Source organism: Dendropsophus ebraccatus, unplaced genomic scaffold, assembly GCF_027789765.1.
Source record: "Dendropsophus ebraccatus isolate aDenEbr1 unplaced genomic scaffold, aDenEbr1.pat pat_scaffold_830_ctg1, whole genome shotgun sequence".
NCBI classification, from domain to species: domain Eukaryota; kingdom Metazoa; phylum Chordata; class Amphibia; order Anura; family Hylidae; genus Dendropsophus; species Dendropsophus ebraccatus.
This window is the reverse complement of record NW_027210429.1, coordinates 52303-73029: the sequence shown is the minus strand read 5'-3', so window position 1 is coordinate 73029 and position 20727 is coordinate 52303. Positions and strand designations below refer to the sequence as shown.

At 49.0% G+C, this 20727-nt stretch overlaps 4 non-coding genes and 6 pseudogenes across 4 annotated transcripts; all 10 read right to left on the bottom strand.

The window, feature by feature from the left end:
• Positions 1–1027: 1027 nt before the first annotated feature.
• LOC138780487 (U2 spliceosomal RNA) lies at positions 1028–1175 on the bottom strand (annotated as a pseudogene).
• Positions 1176–2106: 931 nt separating this feature from the next.
• LOC138780465 (U2 spliceosomal RNA) lies at positions 2107–2298 on the bottom strand. Its single transcript, XR_011361320.1, has one exon. It is a non-coding gene; the product is annotated as a U2 spliceosomal RNA (small nuclear RNA).
• A 926-nt stretch (positions 2299–3224) lies between these two features.
• On the bottom strand, positions 3225–3397 carry LOC138780480 (U2 spliceosomal RNA; annotated as a pseudogene).
• A 5481-nt stretch (positions 3398–8878) lies between these two features.
• Positions 8879–9021, bottom strand: LOC138780484 (U2 spliceosomal RNA; annotated as a pseudogene).
• A 930-nt stretch (positions 9022–9951) lies between these two features.
• On the bottom strand, positions 9952–10143 carry LOC138780466 (U2 spliceosomal RNA). The gene has a single exon (XR_011361321.1). It is a non-coding gene; the product is annotated as a U2 spliceosomal RNA (small nuclear RNA).
• Positions 10144–11075: 932 nt separating this feature from the next.
• LOC138780464 (U2 spliceosomal RNA) lies at positions 11076–11266 on the bottom strand. Its single transcript, XR_011361319.1, has one exon. It is a non-coding gene; the product is annotated as a U2 spliceosomal RNA (small nuclear RNA).
• Positions 11267–12197: 931 nt separating this feature from the next.
• LOC138780473 (U2 spliceosomal RNA) lies at positions 12198–12392 on the bottom strand. The gene has a single exon (XR_011361327.1). It is a non-coding gene; the product is annotated as a U2 spliceosomal RNA (small nuclear RNA).
• A 2420-nt stretch (positions 12393–14812) lies between these two features.
• On the bottom strand, positions 14813–15031 carry LOC138780479 (U2 spliceosomal RNA; annotated as a pseudogene).
• Positions 15032–16518: 1487 nt separating this feature from the next.
• LOC138780486 (U2 spliceosomal RNA) lies at positions 16519–16657 on the bottom strand (annotated as a pseudogene).
• A 923-nt stretch (positions 16658–17580) lies between these two features.
• On the bottom strand, positions 17581–17798 carry LOC138780477 (U2 spliceosomal RNA; annotated as a pseudogene).
• Between the last annotated feature and the right edge of the window lie 2929 nt (positions 17799–20727).

Sequence of the window (20727 nt, the reverse complement as noted above, 5' to 3'; positions counted from 1 at the left end):
TTTTGACAACTGTTACGGTAATCTTTTCTCTCGTTCTTCTGACAGGGGTCTTACTACTTCTTTTCTTCTACAGTCCTTGACCTCTCTTGACAGAGAGGTCAGGCTTTTCCCTCGACTGGGAACATCCTCGCTTTCACTTACCCCCTCAACTCTTCTTTTTCTTTTTCCCTACTCCTTTTCTTTGTTGATAGGGCAAAAGGCCGTATACAGTGTTCAACACTACCACATAAATGACATTTTTTTCAATTGATCACACGTATTGGGCAATTGTCCTTTCTCTTTGACACCTCCACACCATAATGCTTCACAATTTGTCCTTTAAATGTCCATATTTTTCACATTTCCTGCAGAAATCCTCCATGCCGGCGTAAAACAGTCACCGTTGACACGACCCAATCTTAAAGCGTCCTGGTGGGACACACAGACTCCCATCTTCCAGTTCTTTAAATTTGACGCAGATTTCCACTTCATCGACCAAGACCATATTGGTTCAGATTTTCCCCTTTGGCGATGATGTTCTTCACAAAACTTCCAGAAACGCAGATATCTCCTCCTCTGGACATAACGGGCTATACATCCGACAGTCACTATACTGTACCTCCTCGGAAATGAGAGATCACATCAGTTCACATTAACATGCATTCCCTTTCCCCCATTCCAGCTTACGCCAGAACAGCTGTATCCTCCTCCTCGTGAAGCTCATCACTGGTCGTAGTAGCCTCTCTTAGGGAACTCTCCAATATCGCCAGGAGTCTGGTAATATCTGGTCGCTTCTGATGTTAAAAATTCCCATGAGCACGTCCTCCACGACAAACTTCAGCCCTCGAGTGGCTTCCGTATCACCTGTGAGTATGACTCGCACAGTGTTCTTAATCCGGGCATAAGCCGGTACGGAACCTGGATCCGCATCCATGGTTCTCGATGGTACGCAACGTAACGCTCTGCTTCGCTCCGTAAAGCTCCGCTCCGCAACGCTCCGCTCCGCCCTCCCTTGATCCGAAGATCGCAGGAGGCGATCGCAACCCGTTGTCTGGGGACTAAGCCGCCTGCCTATAGCAGCATGGGGACAATCCCCCAAGGCCGACAGGACGGGTACCCCAGACACCTCTTGACTTCGAAACAAGTGCAGCAACAGGTACTACACTTGATCTTAGCCAAAAGGCCGAGAAAGCGATGGCCACAACGGTTTTCCCGAAAACTCCCCTTCTCGGACACCACGTCCTTCTTGTTAAGGCGAAGCCAGACATACATACATACCCTATTATGCGCTCCACCCTCTCAGATGGCGGACCGGACGTGCTTTCACACTGCATCTCCTATTGCCTAGCACTGCCTCTGTCTTCCTTTCTGCTCTCAAATCTGAATAGCTCCACCCCCCAATCACACTGCGTCTGCTTCCACCTGATGGATGGCAGACATACACGTCTCTGTCTCTGTCTCCGTCTCTGTCTGGCATACATGACATGCAGCTAGCTCTTTGGCTGGCTGTCTCTGTAGCTGGCTGGCTGTCTCTGTGGCTGGCTGCCTAGCTGGCTAGCTTATTATTAGTACCTACCTACCTACCTACCTACCTACCTATCTATCTATCTATCTATCTATCTATCTATCTTATCTAATGTATCTAATCTATCTATCAAAGAACATGGAGGGTGAATTCTCCCAGCTGGAGCCGTAGGCAGGCAGCATCAGCAGGATACATCGGCCATCGGCCACCAGGAAATACAAAGGAAACGGTTTAATAAACGGCACCTACCTTTCCACCTACCTGCTCGGTCGCTTGACCGGCTGCAACTGAGCTGCTTGTTGTGCTGGCAGCTGTGTATAGCAGCAAAGCCTTGATGACATCACGTCCCGCGATGACATCACCAGCACTGGCCCGGCAGCCAAGTTGTAAACAAGTCTGGCAGTTGGTTGCCATGGCAACAGAGGCCAGCAAGTCTTGGACAAACAAACTTTTCGTAGCCACACTCGGGGGCTAATTTTTCGGGGTCGGTCCACCTGCGCACAACACACTCGAGGGAGGGATGTTTCTTGCAACACAGTAGTTTCAGGTGCAGCCGGCTTGTTTCCTTCTTCATTCTTTGCTCTGTTTTTTGCAAACTCATTAGGGGGTGCACTGAACCTGGAGGCACTGCAATACCAGGTCAATGCCTGGAGAGGACAGAGCAAGCTCTTTTTTCCATCTCCCTGTTCTAAAAATCCATTTAATATATGGTCCCCAGATAGGGGACGTATCAGATATTAAACTGATAAGAACAGATACTACACTTGATCTTAGCCAAAAGGCCGAGAAGCGATGGCCACAACGGTTTCCCGAAAACTCCCCTTCTCGGACACCACGTCCTTCTTGTTAAGGCGAAGCCAGACATACATACATACCCTAATTATGCGCTCCACCCTCTCAGATGGCGGACCGGAACGTGCTTTCACACTGCATCTCCTATTGCCTAGCACTGCCTCTGTCTTCCTTTCTGCTCTCAAATCTGAATAGCTCCACCCCCCAATCACACTGCGTCTGCTTCCACCTGATGGATGGCAGACATACACGTCTCTGTCTCTGTCTCCGTCTCTGTCTGGCATACATGACATGCAGCTAGCTCTTTGGCTGCTGTCTCTGTAGCTGGCTGGCTGTCTCTGTGGCTGGCTGCCTAGCTGGCTAGCTTATTATTAGTACCTACCTACCTACCTACCTACCTATCTATCTATCTATCTATCTATCTATCTTATCTAATGTATCTAATCTATCTATCAAAGAACATGGAGGGTGAATTCTCCCAGCTGGAGCCGTAGGCAGGCAGCATCAGCAGGATACATCGGCCATCGGCCACCAGGAAATACAAAGGAAACGGTTTAATAAACGGCACCTACCTTTCCACCTACCTGCTCGGTCGCTTGACCGGCCTGCAACTGAGCTGCTTGTTGTGCTGGCAGCTGTGTATAGCAGCAAAGCCTTGATGACATCACGTCCCGCGATGACATCACCAGCACTGGCCCGGCAGCCAAGTTGTAAACAAGTCTGGCAGTTGGTTGCCATGGCAACAGAGGCCAGCAAGTCTTGGACAAACAAACTTTTCGTAGCCACACTCGGGGGCTAATTTTTCGGGGTCGGTCCACCTGCGCACAACACACTCGAGGGAGGGATGTTTCTTGCAACACAGTAGTTTCAGGTGCAGCCGGCTTGTTTCCTTCTTCATTCTTTTGCTCTGTTTTTTTGCAAACTCATTAGGGGGTGCACTGAACCTGGAGGCACTGCAATACCAGGTCAATGCCTGGAGAGGACAGAGCAAGCTCTTTTTCCATCTCCCTGTTCTAAAAAATCCATTTAATATATGGTCCCCAGATAGGGGACGTATCAGATATTAAACTGATAAGAAACAGATTTTTTGATTGAAAATATCTTTATTACAATCAGTCGTCGTCAGGCATACATAAACTGTGACGCAGCACAGTTCAATAAATAAGACACTACATACTCAGCACCATGGTACAACATACAGCACAGGCTCCCTACGCTATACATCGTACCACCCGCTACACTAGCATTCCCGCATACCTTAACAATCCTAAAACAACAAACAATAAAGCAATACAGACAAGTGATGGGGTAAGGGGGGGGTGGGAAAGAGGGGGGTAGGGAGGGGAAATCACAGGCCCGAAGCTTTATTGAAAGACGACACAACACAAGGGGAGAGGGGGAAGGAGAGGGGTATCAATCCTCTTCTTCCTGGTCCGTTCTGTCCATGATGGAATAGTCTCTGAGCAGGCTGTGGACCAGCCTGCGGCAGTCCAGAAAGGACATCCTCTCCTTCTTCAGAATGAGGCGGTTCCTGGCAAGCCATATAGCGTCCTAAAACAGTTCATAAGGCGCCAGGCCTCCCGGGTTGCCTCATCGCCGAAATTCCCAGGGAACAGGCCGTACAGCACCGCGCAGTGCGTTAGCCTGTTCCTGGGCACACAGTCACTGAGTTCAAGTTCCAGGGCGTCCAACAGGCCCTGAGCAAACGGACACTGCCAAAAGAGGTGCAAAGATGTTTCCTCCACGAAGGGGCACCGGGGGCAGTACCGCGTTTTGCACAGGTTGCGGGCATGCATGAATGACCTCAAGGGCAGTCCCCCCTGAATGGCCATCCAAGACAAGTCCTTGTGCCCGTTGGTCAGCTTCGCCGAAGCCACATTTGTCCATACAGTCTCTGCGGTGGCCGGCAGTGAGCCCTGGAACGAGCTCCATAGAGTCCTGTGCTCTGATGAGCTTGTGGACAGTTTTTGGCTTCCACAAGTCGGGCTTGAGTCCCTCCAGTTGGTGTTCCCTCACAAACTTGACGACGCCCCCGTAGAACCAGGGAGTGTGCCAGTTGTAAGGGATGGAGCTGTCCAAATTGTCCAAGCTCAGACCCCTCCAGAGGGGGAGGAGGAACAGGCGAGACATGGACCTGCCCGCAGAGCCATTTTTCTGTTGCAGAGTCCTCCGCACACAGTCACATACGAAGGCTGCCCGCAGCAAGGTAGGGATATCCGGAACACCTTTTCCGCCCTTGCGGGGTTCCTTGTACATCACGGAGCGCTTCACTCTGTCCATTTTGGAGCCCCAGATGAAACAAAACACGGTCCTGGTGATGGCCCTGCAGACGGTGACATGGGGGGGCCAGGCCTGTGCGGTGTACTGAAGCACAGGCAGAACTTCGTTCCTCAGGACCAATGCTTTGCCCTCAATGGTGAGGTGTCTGAGGCTCCACAGCCCGATCTTCGTATTGACCTTAGCCAATCGCTCTTCCCAGGACTTGAGGGCCGCGCCTTCCTTTCCGAACCAGACTCCAAGGATCTTGATGAAGTCCGGTTTGATGGTAAACGGGAAAGGGGGCGGAGGAAGCCAGGTGCCACTCCCCGAAGAGCATAGCCTCCGACTTCCCGCAGTTGACCTTGCCCCTGAAGCCTTTCCGAACTTCTCGCAGGTCTGGACGAGTGCGGTCACCGAACGCTGGTCAGCGCAGAAGACGGTCACGTCGTCCATGTACAGCGAGCACTTGACCTCGTGTCGATCGGGTCCGGGTACGGTGATCCCTCTGATCTCTCCGTTCTGCCGTATAGCCTCCGCGAAGGATTCTATAACACAAACAAAAAGGAGAGGTGAGAGAGGGCAGCCTTGTCTGACCCCAGAAAGAACCGGAAAGGGGTCAGTCTTCCAGCCGTTCACCAGTACCCTGCTGAAAATATCAAAATACATAATGTTAACAAAACGACAAAACATATCACCAAGTCCTAACCTACGCAGTGCCCTGCCCATGAACTCGTGAGAGACCCCGGTCGAAAGCCTTCTCCTGATCAAGGCTGACCAGGGCCGCGTGTGCACGGCGGCTTTGGATGTAATGGACCGTGTCCCTCACTAGGGCGAGGCTGTCTGCGATCCTGCGGCCGGGAATGCCACAGGTCTGGTCCAGATGGACGACCTGACCGATGACCTTCTTCAGCCGGTTGGCCAGCACCTTGGCGAGGATCTTGTAGTCCACGTTCAAGAGAGAGATGGGACGCCAATTTTTTCAAGTCACATCTCTCCCCCTTCCGCTTATACAGGATCGTGATCGTACCCTCCCTCAACGACGGAGGCATTCTACCCTCCACCACCATCTCCTCGTACAGCTCCAACAGGTCCGGGCAAATGAGATCCCCCAGCGCTACATAGAGCTCCGCTGGGAGACCATCACTGCCCGGGGGTCCTGCCAGGCCTAAAGGATTTAGCGGCAGAGAGCAGCTCCCCCACCGTCAAGGGGGCGTCCATGGCCGACGCACCTGCGGGATCAACAAACGTTAGTGATACCTGACAGGAACTCGTCGGCCACTTCGGAGTCGGTGGTCTTCGGGGAGTAGAGGCTGCGGTAGAAGCTAGTGACAACCCCCATCACGTCCTCTTTGCCTTCCGCAAACTTCCGGTCTCATCCCGCAGCTCAGTCAGGGGCGTGTGGCCGGCGTGGAGTTTCCTGAAAAAGAACGAGTTACATTTCTCACCCTTCTCCAGGTTCTCCACCTTGGAACGGAAGACGATTCGCTTGGATTCCTCCTCAAAGTGCCTTTGCAAGCTCTTTTTGGTCTCCTCCAGCTCCTCCTTCACGTCCCAGCCGCACCGGAGAAGGTCTTGCAGTGACCGCAGCTCGCGCTGCAGCCTCCTGAAGTCCCTCTTTCTTCCGCACGCCTGTTGACGACTCTTGGCCTGAAAGAAACTGCGAAATTGAGCCTTAACAAATTCCCACCAATCACTAACACGCTCAAACATACATTTATCGTTGCGCCATACGATGTAGGCCTCTCTAAGCTCCTCCAGAACCTCCTCCTGAGCCAGTAGAGCACAATTCAGCTTCCAAGAGCCTGGGCCAGATGGGAAACCATGGCCCAGAACCCCTTGAAACAGAATGGCCCTGTGGTCAGAGAAGAAGCAGGGAACCATAGAGTGCCTAGTCTGCCTGACTGCTCGAGAGGCAAACACAAAGTCAATCCGAGAACGGAGCGAGCCATCGGGGCGGCTCCATGTATAATTAACAGAGCCGTTCCCGATGGACCCAACAACGTCCTGCAAGGATGCTTCAGTCACCATCTCGATGAGCAGTTTGGATGTGACATCCAACTTGACAGATGTCCCAGAACTGCGTCCGTCCGCTTCAATGGGGCAGTTGAAGTCCCCACCCAACACTACAGCCCTGGAGGTTGCGAGCTGGGCCCGCAGGGCCTGGAATAGTTCCAGACGCGCACCCTTCTCAGGAGAGGCATACACATTGATGAGCCTTACGGGCTCCCCCGCCCAAGAGCCGTCTGCAATTAGCAATCTGCCACAGACAAGCTCCTGAACAGAATCAAGTGTAAAGTTGCCTCCCCTGATCAGGATGGCGACCCCTGCGGACTTACAGTCGCCCCCGCCGGACCAGTAGGAGGGACCGTGGGACCACTGCCTGGCCAGATGGTTGTAGGACCTAGAAGAGGACAGAGCACATTCCTGCAACATATACACATCGCACAACTGAGCATTTAAAAATGAAAGAACTGTCTGGAATCTAGACCTATCTCTCATACTCCGCACATTTAAGCTAAAGATGGAAAGATTAGCCATGGGGAGAAAAGAAAAGGGTTAGTCACAGACTCATACGATACCACTCCGGTCGGGCGGATCCTCTTCTTCGGGGCCCGCCGGCCCGACCCATTCCCGTATGCACTCCTCCAGCGCCTCTTTCAGGTGTGCATTCTCTGGGACGTCCTCGAAGTCGAAAGCCTCCGGTTCGTCGACCAGATTCTCCACCACCTGATCCATGTCGCTTTCCTCCGGGAGGTCATCTTCGCAGACCTCGATGATCTTTTTCTTGGAGGTCTCAGCCGACGGGCTGTCCCTCACTTTCCTCTTCCTGTCGGGAACCACTGTGGGGACAAGAGGGGGAAAATCCTCCAAGGAGAGAACCACAGCAGCGGGAGGAAAGGTTAGTGCTTGCTGGGTTGGGGGAGTGGGGTGGGAGGGTGGGGGTAGGGGCGGGGGGACAGGGGGCCCACTGAGGCAATGGGATAGGGGAGGGATTCCTCAGTGGGGGTGGGCGGGGAGGGAGAGGGGGGAGGGGGGGAAGGAGGGGAGGGGGAAGGGGTAGGGAGGGCGGGGGTGGGGGGAGGGTTAGGGGCCGTCGTCCTCTTACCCTCCTTCTTCTTCTTCTCCTTCTCCTTGGGCTTCTGCGCTGCTTGGGCTACGGCCGGCTGCTGGCCGGTCGGAGCTTTGGCAACCACGGATGCCCACGTTCTCTTTTCCCTCTGGGGGCAGGCCCTGTAGCTGTGGTCCGCATGGCCGCAGAGGTTGCAGGTTTTTGCCTTCGGACAGTCCTTGGTCCCGTGCCCCGGCACTCGGCAAACTCTACAGGAATCTTCGCTGCAGTCCTTCGCCTGATGACCCTTCTTGCTGCATCTCCTGCAGATCTGCGGCATATCCGGGTAATAGATGAAGCCTGGAGCGTCACCCAAAGAGAAAGCCTGAGGCAGGTGCTGGAAACCGTCGTCCGATGACTCATCCCTGTTGAGCCTCACGACCACCGACCACTTGCCAGTCCAGAATCCAAGGCTGCTCAGGATCTTGGAGGGTTCCTTGACCACTGTGCAGTACCTTGCAAGGAATGTGGCGATGTCCTTGCCTGGGATGTACGGGTTAAGGATTGAAACCGTCACCCGCCTCTCCTCCCTTTGGATTAAGCAGTTGCTTACAAAGCGAGAGAAAGGGGATTCGGGCCTCGCTGCCTTTACCGCCTCCCAGTACCTCCTGCAGGTGTTGAAGGAGGCAAATGTCACATAGAAGATCCCCGTGAAGAAGAAAATGCTGAGGGTTTCAGCCTTGGAGAAACCCTGGTCCAGGACCATCTTCTTAGCGAACACGTCCTCAGACATGTCCGGCTCTCTACCATCCACCTTCTTCAGTCGCATGGCCACCGTAGTGCGCATCCAGGGCCGCAGTGTAGGGACGCCTGGATCCGCAGCCTTGCTGGTCGTCGGCTGAGCTGGGGCGGCAGAGGAAGAGGCATCCACGACCCGGGCCTCCTGGCTCTTCCTCGCTTCCTTCTGCTGGGTCTTCTTCATCTCCGGTGCTGGTGCTGAAGAGGCCATCGCTTCTCCCGGTCGAGCTCTTTCCTGGTGGGCGGAGCTATGCAGATCCTCGTCGAAGGGGGCGGAGAGATGCAAATCCTCGTCGCCGGCTTCTTCGGGGTTCAGCGTCGTCCTTCTCGGGGTTCCGGGGCGTCTTCGTCGATCGTTCGTCGGTAGGCGGGATCGAAGTGGTTCTCCGGTCAAACCGTCGGGCACAGGACAATCGAGCAGCAGGCCGAGAGGAAGGTTCACTCTCGTTCCTGGGGAATAGCCCTACACCCAATAGCTGCAGTGAGCTTAAGACGAATTAAATCGCCGATGCCCAAAGGCCGAGTGCAGGGGGTACCCCAGGACCTGAGCCGTCAAGTCAAGGCAGTTCAGTAAGACAAGATACTACACTTGATCTTAGCCAAAAGGCCGAGAAGCGATGGCCACAACGGTTTCCCGAAAACTCCCCTTCTCGGACACCACGTCCTTCTTGTTAAGGCGAAGCCAGACATACATACATACCCTATTATGCGCTCCACCCTCTCAGATGGCGGACCGGACGTGCTTTCACACTGCATCTCCTATTGCCTAGCACTGCCTCTGTCTTCCTTTCTGCTCTCAAATCTGAATAGCTCCACCCCCCAATCACACTGCGTCTGCTTCCACCTGATGGATGGCAGACATACACGTCTCTGTCTCTGTCTCCGTCTCTGTCTGGCATACATGACATGCAGCTAGCTCTTTGGCTGGCTGTCTCTGTAGCTGGCTGGCTGTCTCTGTGGCTGGCTGCCTAGCTGGCTAGCTTATTATTAGTACCTACCTACCTACCTACCTACCTACCTACCTATCTATCTATCTATCTATCTATCTATCTTATCTAATGTATCTAATCTATCTATCAAAGAACATGGAGGGTGAATTCTCCCAGCTGGAGCCGTAGGCAGGCAGCATCAGCAGGATACATCGGCCATCGGCCACCAGGAAATACAAAGGAAACGGTTTAATAAACGGCACCTACCTTTCCACCTACCTGCTCGGTCGCTTGACCGGCTGCAACTGAGCTGCTTGTTGTGCTGGCAGCTGTGTATAGCAGCAAAGCCTTGATGACATCACGTCCCGCGATGACATCACCAGCACTGGCCCGGCAGCCAAGTTGTAAACAAGTCTGGCAGTTGGTTGCCATGGCAACAGAGGCCAGCAAGTCTTGGACAAACAAACTTTTCGTAGCCACACTCGGGGGCTAATTTTCGGGGTCGGTCCACCTGCGCACAACACACTCGAGGGAGGGATGTTTCTTGCAACACAGTAGTTTCAGGTGCAGCCGGCTTGTTTCCTTCTTCATTCTTTTGCTCTGTTTTTTGCAAACTCATTAGGGGGTGCACTGAACCTGGAGGCACTGCAATACCAGGTCAATGCCTGGAGAGGACAGAGCAAGCTCTTTTTCCATCTCCCTGTTCTAAAAATCCATTTAATATATGGTCCCCCAGATAGGGGACGTATCAGATATTAAACTGATAAGAACAGATACTACACTTGATCTTAGCCAAAAGGCCGAGAAGCGATGGCCACAACGGTTTCCCGAAAACTCCCCTTCTCGGACACCACGTCCTTCTTGTTAAGGCGAAGCCAGACATACATACATACCCTATTATGCGCTCCACCCTCTCAGATGGCGGACCGGACGTGCTTTCACACTGCATCTCCTATTGCCTAGCACTGCCTCTGTCTTCCTTTCTGCTCTCAAATCTGAATAGCTCCACCCCCCAATCACACTGCGTCTGCTTCCACCTGATGGATGGCAGACATACACGTCTCTGTCTCTGTCTCCGTCTCTGTCTGGCATACATGACATGCAGCTAGCTCTTTGGCTGGCTGTCTCTGTAGCTGGCTGGCTGTCTCTGTGGCTGGCTGCCTAGCTGGCTAGCTTATTATTAGTACCTACCTACCTACCTACCTATCTATCTATCTATCTATCTATCTATCTATCTATCTATCTTATCTAATGTATCTAATCTATCTATCAAAGAACATGGAGGGTGAATTCTCCCAGCTGGAGCCGTAGGCAGGCAGCATCAGCAGGATACATCGGCCATCGGCCACCAGGAAATACAAAGGAAACGGTTTAATAAACGGCACCTACCTTTCCACCTACCTGCTCGGTCGCTTGACCGGCTGCAAACTGAGCTGCTTGTTGTGCTGGCAGCTGTGTATAGCAGCAAAGCCTTGATGACATCACGTCCCGCGATGACATCACCAGCACTGGCCCGGCAGCCAAGTTGTAAACAAGTCTGGCAGTTGGTTGCCATGGCAACAGAGGCCAGCAAGTCTTGGACAAACAAACTTTTCGTAGCCACACTCGGGGGCTAATTTTTCGGGGTCGGTCCACCTGCGCACAACACACTCGAGGGAGGGATGTTTCTTGCAACACAGTAGTTTCAGGTGCAGCCGGCTTGTTTCCTTCTTCATTCTTTTGCTCTGTTTTTTGCAAACTCATTAGGGGGTGCACTGAACCTGGAGGCACTGCAATACCAGGTCAATGCCTGGAGAGGACAGAGCAAGCTCTTTTTCCATCTCCCTGTTCTAAAAATCCATTTAATATATGGTCCCCAGATAGGGGACGTATCAGATATTAAACTGATAAGAACAGATACTACACTTGATCTTAGCCAAAAGGCCGAGAAGCGATGGCCACAACGGTTTCCCGAAAACTCCCCTTCTCGGACACCACGTCCTTCTTGTTAAGGCGAAGCCAGACATACATACATACCCTATTATGCGCTCCACCCTCTCAGATGGCGGACCGGACGTGCTTTCACACTGCATCTCCTATTGCCTAGCACTGCCTCTGTCTTCCTTTCTGCTCTCAAATCTGAATAGCTCCACCCCCCAATCACACTGCGTCTGCTTCCACCTGATGGATGGCAGACATACACGTCTCTGTCTCTGTCTCCGTCTCTGTCTGGCATACATGACATGCAGCTAGCTCTTTGGCTGGCTGTCTCTGTAGCTGGCTGGCTGTCTCTGTGGCTGGCTGCCTAGCTGGCTAGCTTATTATTAGTACCTACCTACCTACCTACCTACCTATCTATCTATCTATCTATCTATCTATCTATCTATCTTATCTAATGTATCTAATCTATCTATCAAAGAACATGGAGGGTGAATTCTCCCAGCTGGAGCCGTAGGCAGGCAGCATCAGCAGGATACATCGGCCATCGGCCACCAGGAAATACAAAGGAAACGGTTTAATAAACGGCACCTACCTTTCCACCTACCTGCTCGGTCGCTTGACCGGCTGCAACTGAGCTGCTTGTTGTGCTGGCAGCTGTGTATAGCAGCAAAGCCTTGATGACATCACGTCCCGCGATGACATCACCAGCACTGGCCCGGCAGCCAAGTTGTAAACAAGTCTGGCAGTTGGTTGCCATGGCAACAGAGGCCAGCAAGTCTTGGACAAACAAACTTTTCGTAGCCACACTCGGGGGCTAATTTTTCGGGGTCGGTCCACCTGCGCACAACACACTCGAGGGAGGGATGTTTCTTGCAACACAGTAGTTTCAGGTGCAGCCGGCTTGTTTCCTTCTTCATTCTTTTGCTCTGTTTTTTGCAAACTCATTAGGGGGTGCACTGAACCTGGAGGCACTGCAATACCAGGTCAATGCCTGGAGAGGACAGAGCAAGCTCTTTTTCCATCTCCCTGTTCTAAAAATCCATTTAATATATGGTCCCCAGATAGGGGACGTATCAGATATTAAACTGATAAGAACAGATTTTTTTTTTTTTTTTTAAGTTGGCTATCCCACAAAGGGGATATCAACAATTTTATTCAAAACAAAATTATTTACAAAATAAAAGAATTTTCACAAATCAAAAACATAACACAGATCAAACTCACATATCCATAACAAAATTAAATTTACATTACAATGTACATAACAAAAACGGGGAAAAAAAACCAAAACCCACAAAAAACAAAACCCATATCTATCTTCCCTTTAAATAACAAAAAGAAAAGAAACCAACATAATTTCATCAAGCTCGCAAACCTCCCTTAAACGCAAAATAAGTCAATATACGAAGCATAGTCGGCGAGATAGACTTACACTCTTCTAATCGCTTCATTATCTCACAAGGCATTTGATAAGTCTCAAAAAACCCTTCACTCTCTTTCCCCAAACTAACTCTAACTTTTTCTCCCACCCGACCATAGAAACTCCTCTTTTCTAATGACTCTATATCATCCCATACATCCTGAGACACAATACTACGATCCCTTCTCCCTTCCTCTGATAGGGACCTTACTGTCTTTTTCCTTTTCTCCTCCTCTCTGGGAACTCTCTCCACCTCCCTAGGAGTCCTTCTAACTGAAGGGTCCATACTCTCCTCCTGCTGAGGACTCTCACTCCCTCCAGCTGCTTCCTGCCCTTCCTCCTTCTCCCTCCCCCGCTTCCTTCTAAGTGGACAAACAGCGTACAGGTGCTCTGCACTCCCACACAAATGGCACACCTTCTTCTGATTGCATGACTCAGCCACATGCCCCTCTGTTTGACATTTTGTGCAAAATATCACAGTACAATGTTCCTTCAAATGTCCATACTTTTTACATTTACGACAAAAGTCGTCCATGCCTGCAAAAAAACAGTCTCCATTAACAGCTCCAATCCTGAAACGTCCTGGAGGCATACACAGTTTCCCATTCTCCAACACTTTGAACTTCACAGCAAACCTCCACTTCATTGTCCAAAGTCCGAACTGATTTAAGACTTTTCCTTTTGGAGCAATTTCCTCGCAGTACTTTGCCAGAAAAACCGCAATTTCCTCTTCGTTCACATAGGGGCTGTACATCCGCACCGTGATCAGTCTTTCTCTCCTCGGGAAATGAGACATTATATCAATACCATTCAATATAACATTTCCCTTGCAACATTCGATCTTACCCATCAGAAAGCTGTAATCCTCTTCTGAAGCCAACACCAGGTCGTATACACCACGCTTTGGGAACTCCAACAAGGCCAAAACTTGACTCCGCTGTAACCCAAGGAGCTTAAACAGAACCTCTTCCACCAAGAAGACCAAGCCCAATTCTTTCTTTCCCGGATCTTTTAACGTAAAACGACATCCGTTTCTAATCTTTGCATAAGCCGGGACTTCTTCTGCCGTGGTTCCATCCATATTGGTTGCATCCATCTTCAAAATATCGCCTCCGCCAGCACACCGAACAGGAACAAAAACACCTCCCTTGGCAAGCAAGTAGGTGGGATCGCTGATCTTAGCCAAAAGGCCGAGAAGCGATGGCCACAACGGTTTCCCGAAAACTCCCCTTCTCGGACACCACGTCCTTCTTGTTAAGGCGAAGCCAGACATACATACATACCCTATTATGCGCTCCACCCTCTCAGATGGCGGACCGGACGTGCTTTCACACTGCATCTCCTATTGCCTAGCACTGCCTCTGTCTTCCTTTCTGCTCTCAAATCTGAATAGCTCCACCCCCCAATCACACTGCGTCTGCTTCCACCTGATGGATGGCAGACATACACGTCTCTGTCTCTGTCTCCGTCTCTGTCTGGCATACATGACATGCAGCTAGCTCTTTGGCTGGCTGTCTCTGTAGCTGGCTGGCTGTCTCTGTGGCTGGCTGCCTAGCTGGCTAGCTTATTATTAGTACCTACCTACCTACCTACCTACCTACCTATCTATCTATCTATCTATCTATCTATCTATCTATCTATCTTATCTAATGTATCTAATCTATCTATCAAAGAACATGGAGGGTGAATTCTCCCAGCTGGAGCCGTAGGCAGGCAGCATCAGCAGGATACATCGGCCATCGGCCACCAGGAAATACAAAGGAAACGGTTTAATAAACGGCACCTACCTTTCCACCTACCTGCTCGGTCGCTTGACCGGCTGCAACTGAGCTGCTTGTTGTGCTGGCAGCTGTGTATAGCAGCAAAGCCTTGATGACATCACGTCCCGCGATGACATCACCAGCACTGGCCCGGCAGCCAAGTTGTAAACAAGTCTGGCAGTTGGTTGCCATGGCAACAGAGGCCAGCAAGTCTTGGACAAACAAACTTTTCGTAGCCACACTCGGGGGCTAATTTTTCGGGGTCGGTCCACCTGCGCACAACACACTCGAGGGAGGGATGTTTCTTGCAACACAGTAGTTTCAGGTGCAGCCGGCTTGTTTCCTTCTTCATTCTTTTGCTCTGTTTTTTGCAAACTCATTAGGGGGTGCACTGAACCTGGAGGCACTGCAATACCAGGTCAATGCCTGGAGAGGACAGAGCAAGCTCTTTTTCCATCTCCCTGTTCTAAAAATCCATTTAATATATGGTCCCCAGATAGGGGACGTATCAGATATTAAACTGATAAGAACATATTTTTTTTTTTTTTTTTTTTTTTTTTTTTTTTTTTTTTAAAACCATTCAGAATGGTTAAAAACGATACAAACAGAAAACTGCTTATATCTTCCGATATTACTCCAACCATCTCATCATCATGGTCACTTTTATTCTTTTAAAAAAACAAACAAACCAAAACAAACTCCATGCCACAGAACATAGCCTCAGGCTCTCATACCTCCCTTGTATGCAAAAAAGGATAATAACCTTATAATAATAATTGATCTTGACCCAGACTTTTCTATTTTCTCTGCAATATCCGGTGGTACACAATAAGTTTCATAAAACCTCCTTCCCTGTCTTTCCAAATGCAAGGCCACTTTTTCGTATAAAGTTGTTAACGGAAACCTCTTATCAATGGATTCTATATGGTCCCAAAGGTGTCGTGAGACTATTGCATAGTCCCTACGTTCCTCTTCCGTGAGGGATCTTACCATTTTTCTTTTCACTTCCGGCTCTACAGGAGCACTCTCCACTTCTGTTGGGACCTTCTCCCTTACTTTTGGCACTCTTCTAACTGCAATGTCCATTTCTTCCTCTTGCTGAGGACTATCCTTGCCTCTACTTATACCCTCCGTCTCTTCCTTACTCTTCCCCTCTTTAGGTGTTCTTTTCACAGAAAGGTCCATCTCTTCCTCCTGCTTCCGGGGACTCTCTTCACCTCTAGTTGCACCTTCAGTTTCCTCCTCCTCTTTTTCCCTACCTCTCTTCTTCTTCGTTGGACACGAAGCATACAAATGTTCCGGGCTACCACACAAATGGCATTTTTTAACCTGCTCACATGTGTCAGCCATGTGCCCCTCCTTCTGACATCTTCCGCACCATAATACTGTACAATGGTCTTTTAAGTGTCCATATCGCTTGCACTTACGGCAGAAGTCTTCCATACCCACGTAAAACAAGTCCCCATTAATCGGGCCAATTTTAAACCTCCCTGGCGGGACACACAATTTCCCGTCCTCCATTACCTTAAATTTGACCGCAAACTTCCTCTTCATGGTCCATAACCCATACTGATTTAGTACCTTCCCTTTCGAGGTGACCACTTCACAATACTTGGACAGAAAGGCAGCAACCTCTTCTTCCGGAACATAAGGGCTGTACATTCGGACTGTAATCAAACGGTCTCTCCTCGGAAAATGGAATAGTATATCAACACCATTTAGTACTACATGCCCTTTCACACATTCAAGCTTACCCTCGAAAAAGCTGAAATCCTCCTCCGAACTCAAAACCAGGTCATAACACCCTCTCTTTGGGAACTCCAGCATCGCCAGTACTTGGTTCCTCTGTATTCCCAACAGCTTGAAGACAAGTTCCTCCACTACGAAAGCAAGACCCAATGCTTTCTTCTCGGGATCTCTCAGGATGAAGCGAACTCCATTACGAATTCTAGCATACACTGGTACTTCTCCATCCGACGATCCATCCTGATTCACAGCTTCCATGATCTCCAACTCCAAGAAAAGGCTCCTCACAGCAACACGCAGCACCTCCCCTGCATATGCAGGTAGGTGTGATCGCTTCCCGTTGCCTGGGGACTAAGCCGCCTGCCAATAGCAACAAGGAGGTAATCCTCCAAGGCCGACAGGTCGGGTACCCCAGGCACCTTCTGACCAGATCTCCTGTAGATACTACACTTGATCTTAGCCAAAAGGCCGAGAAGCGATGGCCACAACGGTTTCCCGAAAACTCCCCTTCTCGGACACCACGTCCTTCTTGTTAAGGCGAAGCCAGACATACATACATACCCTATTATGCGCTCCACCCTCTCAGATGGCGGACCGGACGTGCTTTCACACTGCATCTCCTATTGCCTAGCACTGCCTCTGTCTTCCTTTCTGCTCTCAAATCTGAATAGCTCCACCCCCCAATCACACTGCGTCTGCTTCCACCTGATGGATGGCAGACATACACGTCTCTGTCTCTGTCTCCGTCTCTGTCTGGCATACATGACATGCAGCTAGCTCTTTGGCTGGCTGTCTCTGTAGCTGGCTGGCTGTCTCTGTGGCTGGCTGCCTAGCTGGCTAGCTTATTATTAGTACCTACCTACCTACCTACCTACCTATCTATCTATCTATCTATCTATCTATCTTATCTAATGTATCTAATCTATCTATCAAAGAACATGGAGGGTGAATTCTCCCAGCTGGAGCCGTAGGCAGGCAGCATCAGCAGGATACATCGGCCATCGGCCACCAGGAAATACAAAGGAAACGGTTTAATAAACGGCACCTACCTTTCCACCTACCTGCTCGGTCGCTTGACCGGCTGCAACTGAGCTGCTTGTTGTGCTGGCAGCTGTGTATAGCAGCAAAGCCTTGATGACATCACGTCCCGCGATGACATCACCAGCACTGGCCCGGCAGCCAAGTTGTAAACAAGTCTGGCAGTTGGTTGCCATGGCAACAGAGGCCAGCAAGTCTTGGACAAACAAACTTTTCGTAGCCACACTCGGGGGCTAATTTTTCGGGGTCGGTCCACCTGCGCACAACACACTCGAGGGAGGGATGTTTCTTGCAACACAGTAGTTTCAGGTGCAGCCGGCTTGTTTCCTTCTTCATTCTTTTGCTCTGTTTTTTGCAAACTCATTAGGGGGTGCACTGAACCTGGAGGCACTGCAATACCAGGTCAATGCCTGGAGAGGACAGAGCAAGCTCTTTTTCCATCTCCCTGTTCTAAAAATCCATTTAATATATGGTCCCCAGATAGGGGACGTATCAGATATTAAACTGATAAGAACAGATTTTTTTTTTTTTTTTTTTTTTTTTTTTTTTTTTTTTTAAAACCATTCAGATGGTTAAAAGCGTAAAAAACAGCATAAACTGTTTCAAGCATAAACGCTTCTCCAACCATTTCATCATAATGGTCCTATTGTCATTTTAAACACCAAAAAAAACAGTAATATTACAAAATTATACACCACCTATACACACCTATTTACATACTTATTTACATATACTATACACTTATTTACATATAATCGCATACTAAACTTTTACCAAGAATCTCCACTTCTTAAACTTCCATACTCCCTCACTATCTAAGTCACCACCATGCTGTCTATCCCAAAGATATATTACATACAACCTAGCCAATATCAACCTCAAACATTCATTAACTGACACAAACTTTCTCCTAAACACCCACAAATTCCGCACATCCCATAAACTCTCCATCACACACGCCATAATCAACCACATTATTCTCTCCTTAACCTTACTAGAAGCACCCATACCAAACATTGCCACTCGCCAGTCTACAAAAGTCACACCAGCCAATTCTTTGCACAAACCTCCTACACCTTTCCATACATTATATGCATAATCACAGTCCCACATCATATGCCTCACTGACTCACTTGACCCACAACCATCCCTTGGACACACCTCATACCTAATCAATTCACGCCTCTTCTGTACTTGTCTCACCGGTAAAATATCATGCAAAGCCATCCATACCACATCATGCTGCTTATTTGACATACCCTTCACTCCCATCTTCTTCCAAACTGTCAAAGCCTCATCCGTCCTCAAACCACCAATATTGCACACCAATTCTCCCGCATCTATTCTTCTCATCACTTTCTTCTTTTCCCTAAAGTCACTCACAGGTACACTTAACAAATCAAAATCAATCACAAATTTTTCTACTTTCATATACCATGCTGGACACTTAAAAGCCACAGGCACACTTGCATCCCATTCTATCCATTTTAGCCCATACAACATCCATCCAGCCATATACCGTACCATACATCCAGCCTTATTCCCTTTCCCCAACAACACAATCAAAATTTTAATATAGCTAAGCCCTAAGAAAACCTGAAAATTCGGAAACCCCAATCCCCCATGCACACATGACTTATACACATATTCCCTTTTCAATTTCTCCATTCTACTACCCCACAAAAAAGTAAAACACATTTTCTCCGCCTTTTTCACGTTTCTCACCGCAAACGGAAACACATTCGCACAAAACAACACAATAGGTAAAATAACCGCTTTCACAACCAGCACCTTCCCCACTAAAGTCAGCTCACGCGTCCTCCAAAAATTCAGCTTTCGTTCAATCCGAGTCCCGCACTCATTCCAACTTTCATTCCCTTTCAAATCATCATTAAACTGGATCCCTAAAATTTTGATTGCACCCACTTCGCATTCCACCCCATCCATCCTTACCTCCTTATCCCCAAAACACTTAAAGACACACTTATTCCAATTAACTTTAAACGCAGACGCCCCACAGAAAAAATCTAACCACAATTTTGCCCTGTTCATGCTAGCCATATTATCACTCACCACCACAATATCATCCATATAACCCAGCACCTTCACATTCTTACCAGCACTCCCCGGTATCAATAATCCTCTCATCAGTTTGTCACCCCTTATACCACACAACAAAGGCTCAATCACACTTACAAACAATATCGGGGACATAGGGCAACCTTGCCTGACCCCCGACCTCACTCTCACCTTACTACTCAACACCCCATTTATCAACACCTCGCTTGTCACATCTGCATACAAACTTCTCACTACATCCACAAACTTCTTTGGAAAACCCATTCTCTCCAACACTCTAAACATAAAATCATGCGATACACGATCAAACGCCTTTTCAAAGTCCACAGCCAACACCATACACTTCTGCTTTCTATCCATACTATCACCAAACAAATCCCTCAACAAAAACAAGTTATCAGTCATACTTCTCCCAGGAATCGCACACACCTGATCCACACCAATCACCTGATCAATTACCTCCCGCATACGCCCGCACACAATCTTACTAAAAACCTTATAGTCCGCATTCAACAAAGTAATAGGTCTCCAATTCCCCAAGCACATTTTATCCCCTTTCTTGTATATCAAAACTACCACTCCTTCTTTCATTGAAGCACTCAAAACATCATTTTTCCACATATACTGACACACCTCACACATATCCTTACCCATAATCTCCCATGCCTTCACATACAATTCAATTGGAATCCCATCTTTCCCTGGCGTTTTATTTTTCTTTGCACTCATCACTGCACTTCTTACTTCCTCCTCAGTCAGCTCCTCACACAACAATTCACCATCACTCTCCCTAAGCTTACTCTCCAGACCATATAGTACCTCACCTACCAAACCCTCATCAATCCACTTGTGTTCATATAATTCACCATAGAAACTTTCCACTTCTCTTATAACCTCTTCACCCACCACACACTCTCCTTCCTTATTAACCACCTTATCCATATCATTCCTCCTCCCACACACTTTCTTAAAGAAAAAACTTGTACATTTCTCATTCATATCCAGATGCTCTACTTTTGACCTATAAATAATCTCTTTACCCTTTTGCTCCATCATTTTCTTCATTTCACTCTTTGCATCCTCCAACAGATCTTTCACCTCCACCCCATTCATACTTAATTTATGCAACCAATCAATCCTCACACTTAACTCTCTATATTTGTTCCTCAAAATAGCCGCCTTTTTATATCCCCATTTCCTAAAAAATTTCTTACACTCACCTTTCATCCAATCCCACCACTCTAAGATACAATCATATTCATGCTTCCTACCCTGCCATCCCCTATAAGCACACTTGAACTCATCCATAGCTTTCATCTCCTCAAGTAACTTAACATTCAGCTTCCATACACCTTTACCACACACTCCTTTTATTCCACATGCAAATACAGCTTTCAAATAATCATGGTCCGAAAACGGAACTGCCTGCTGAA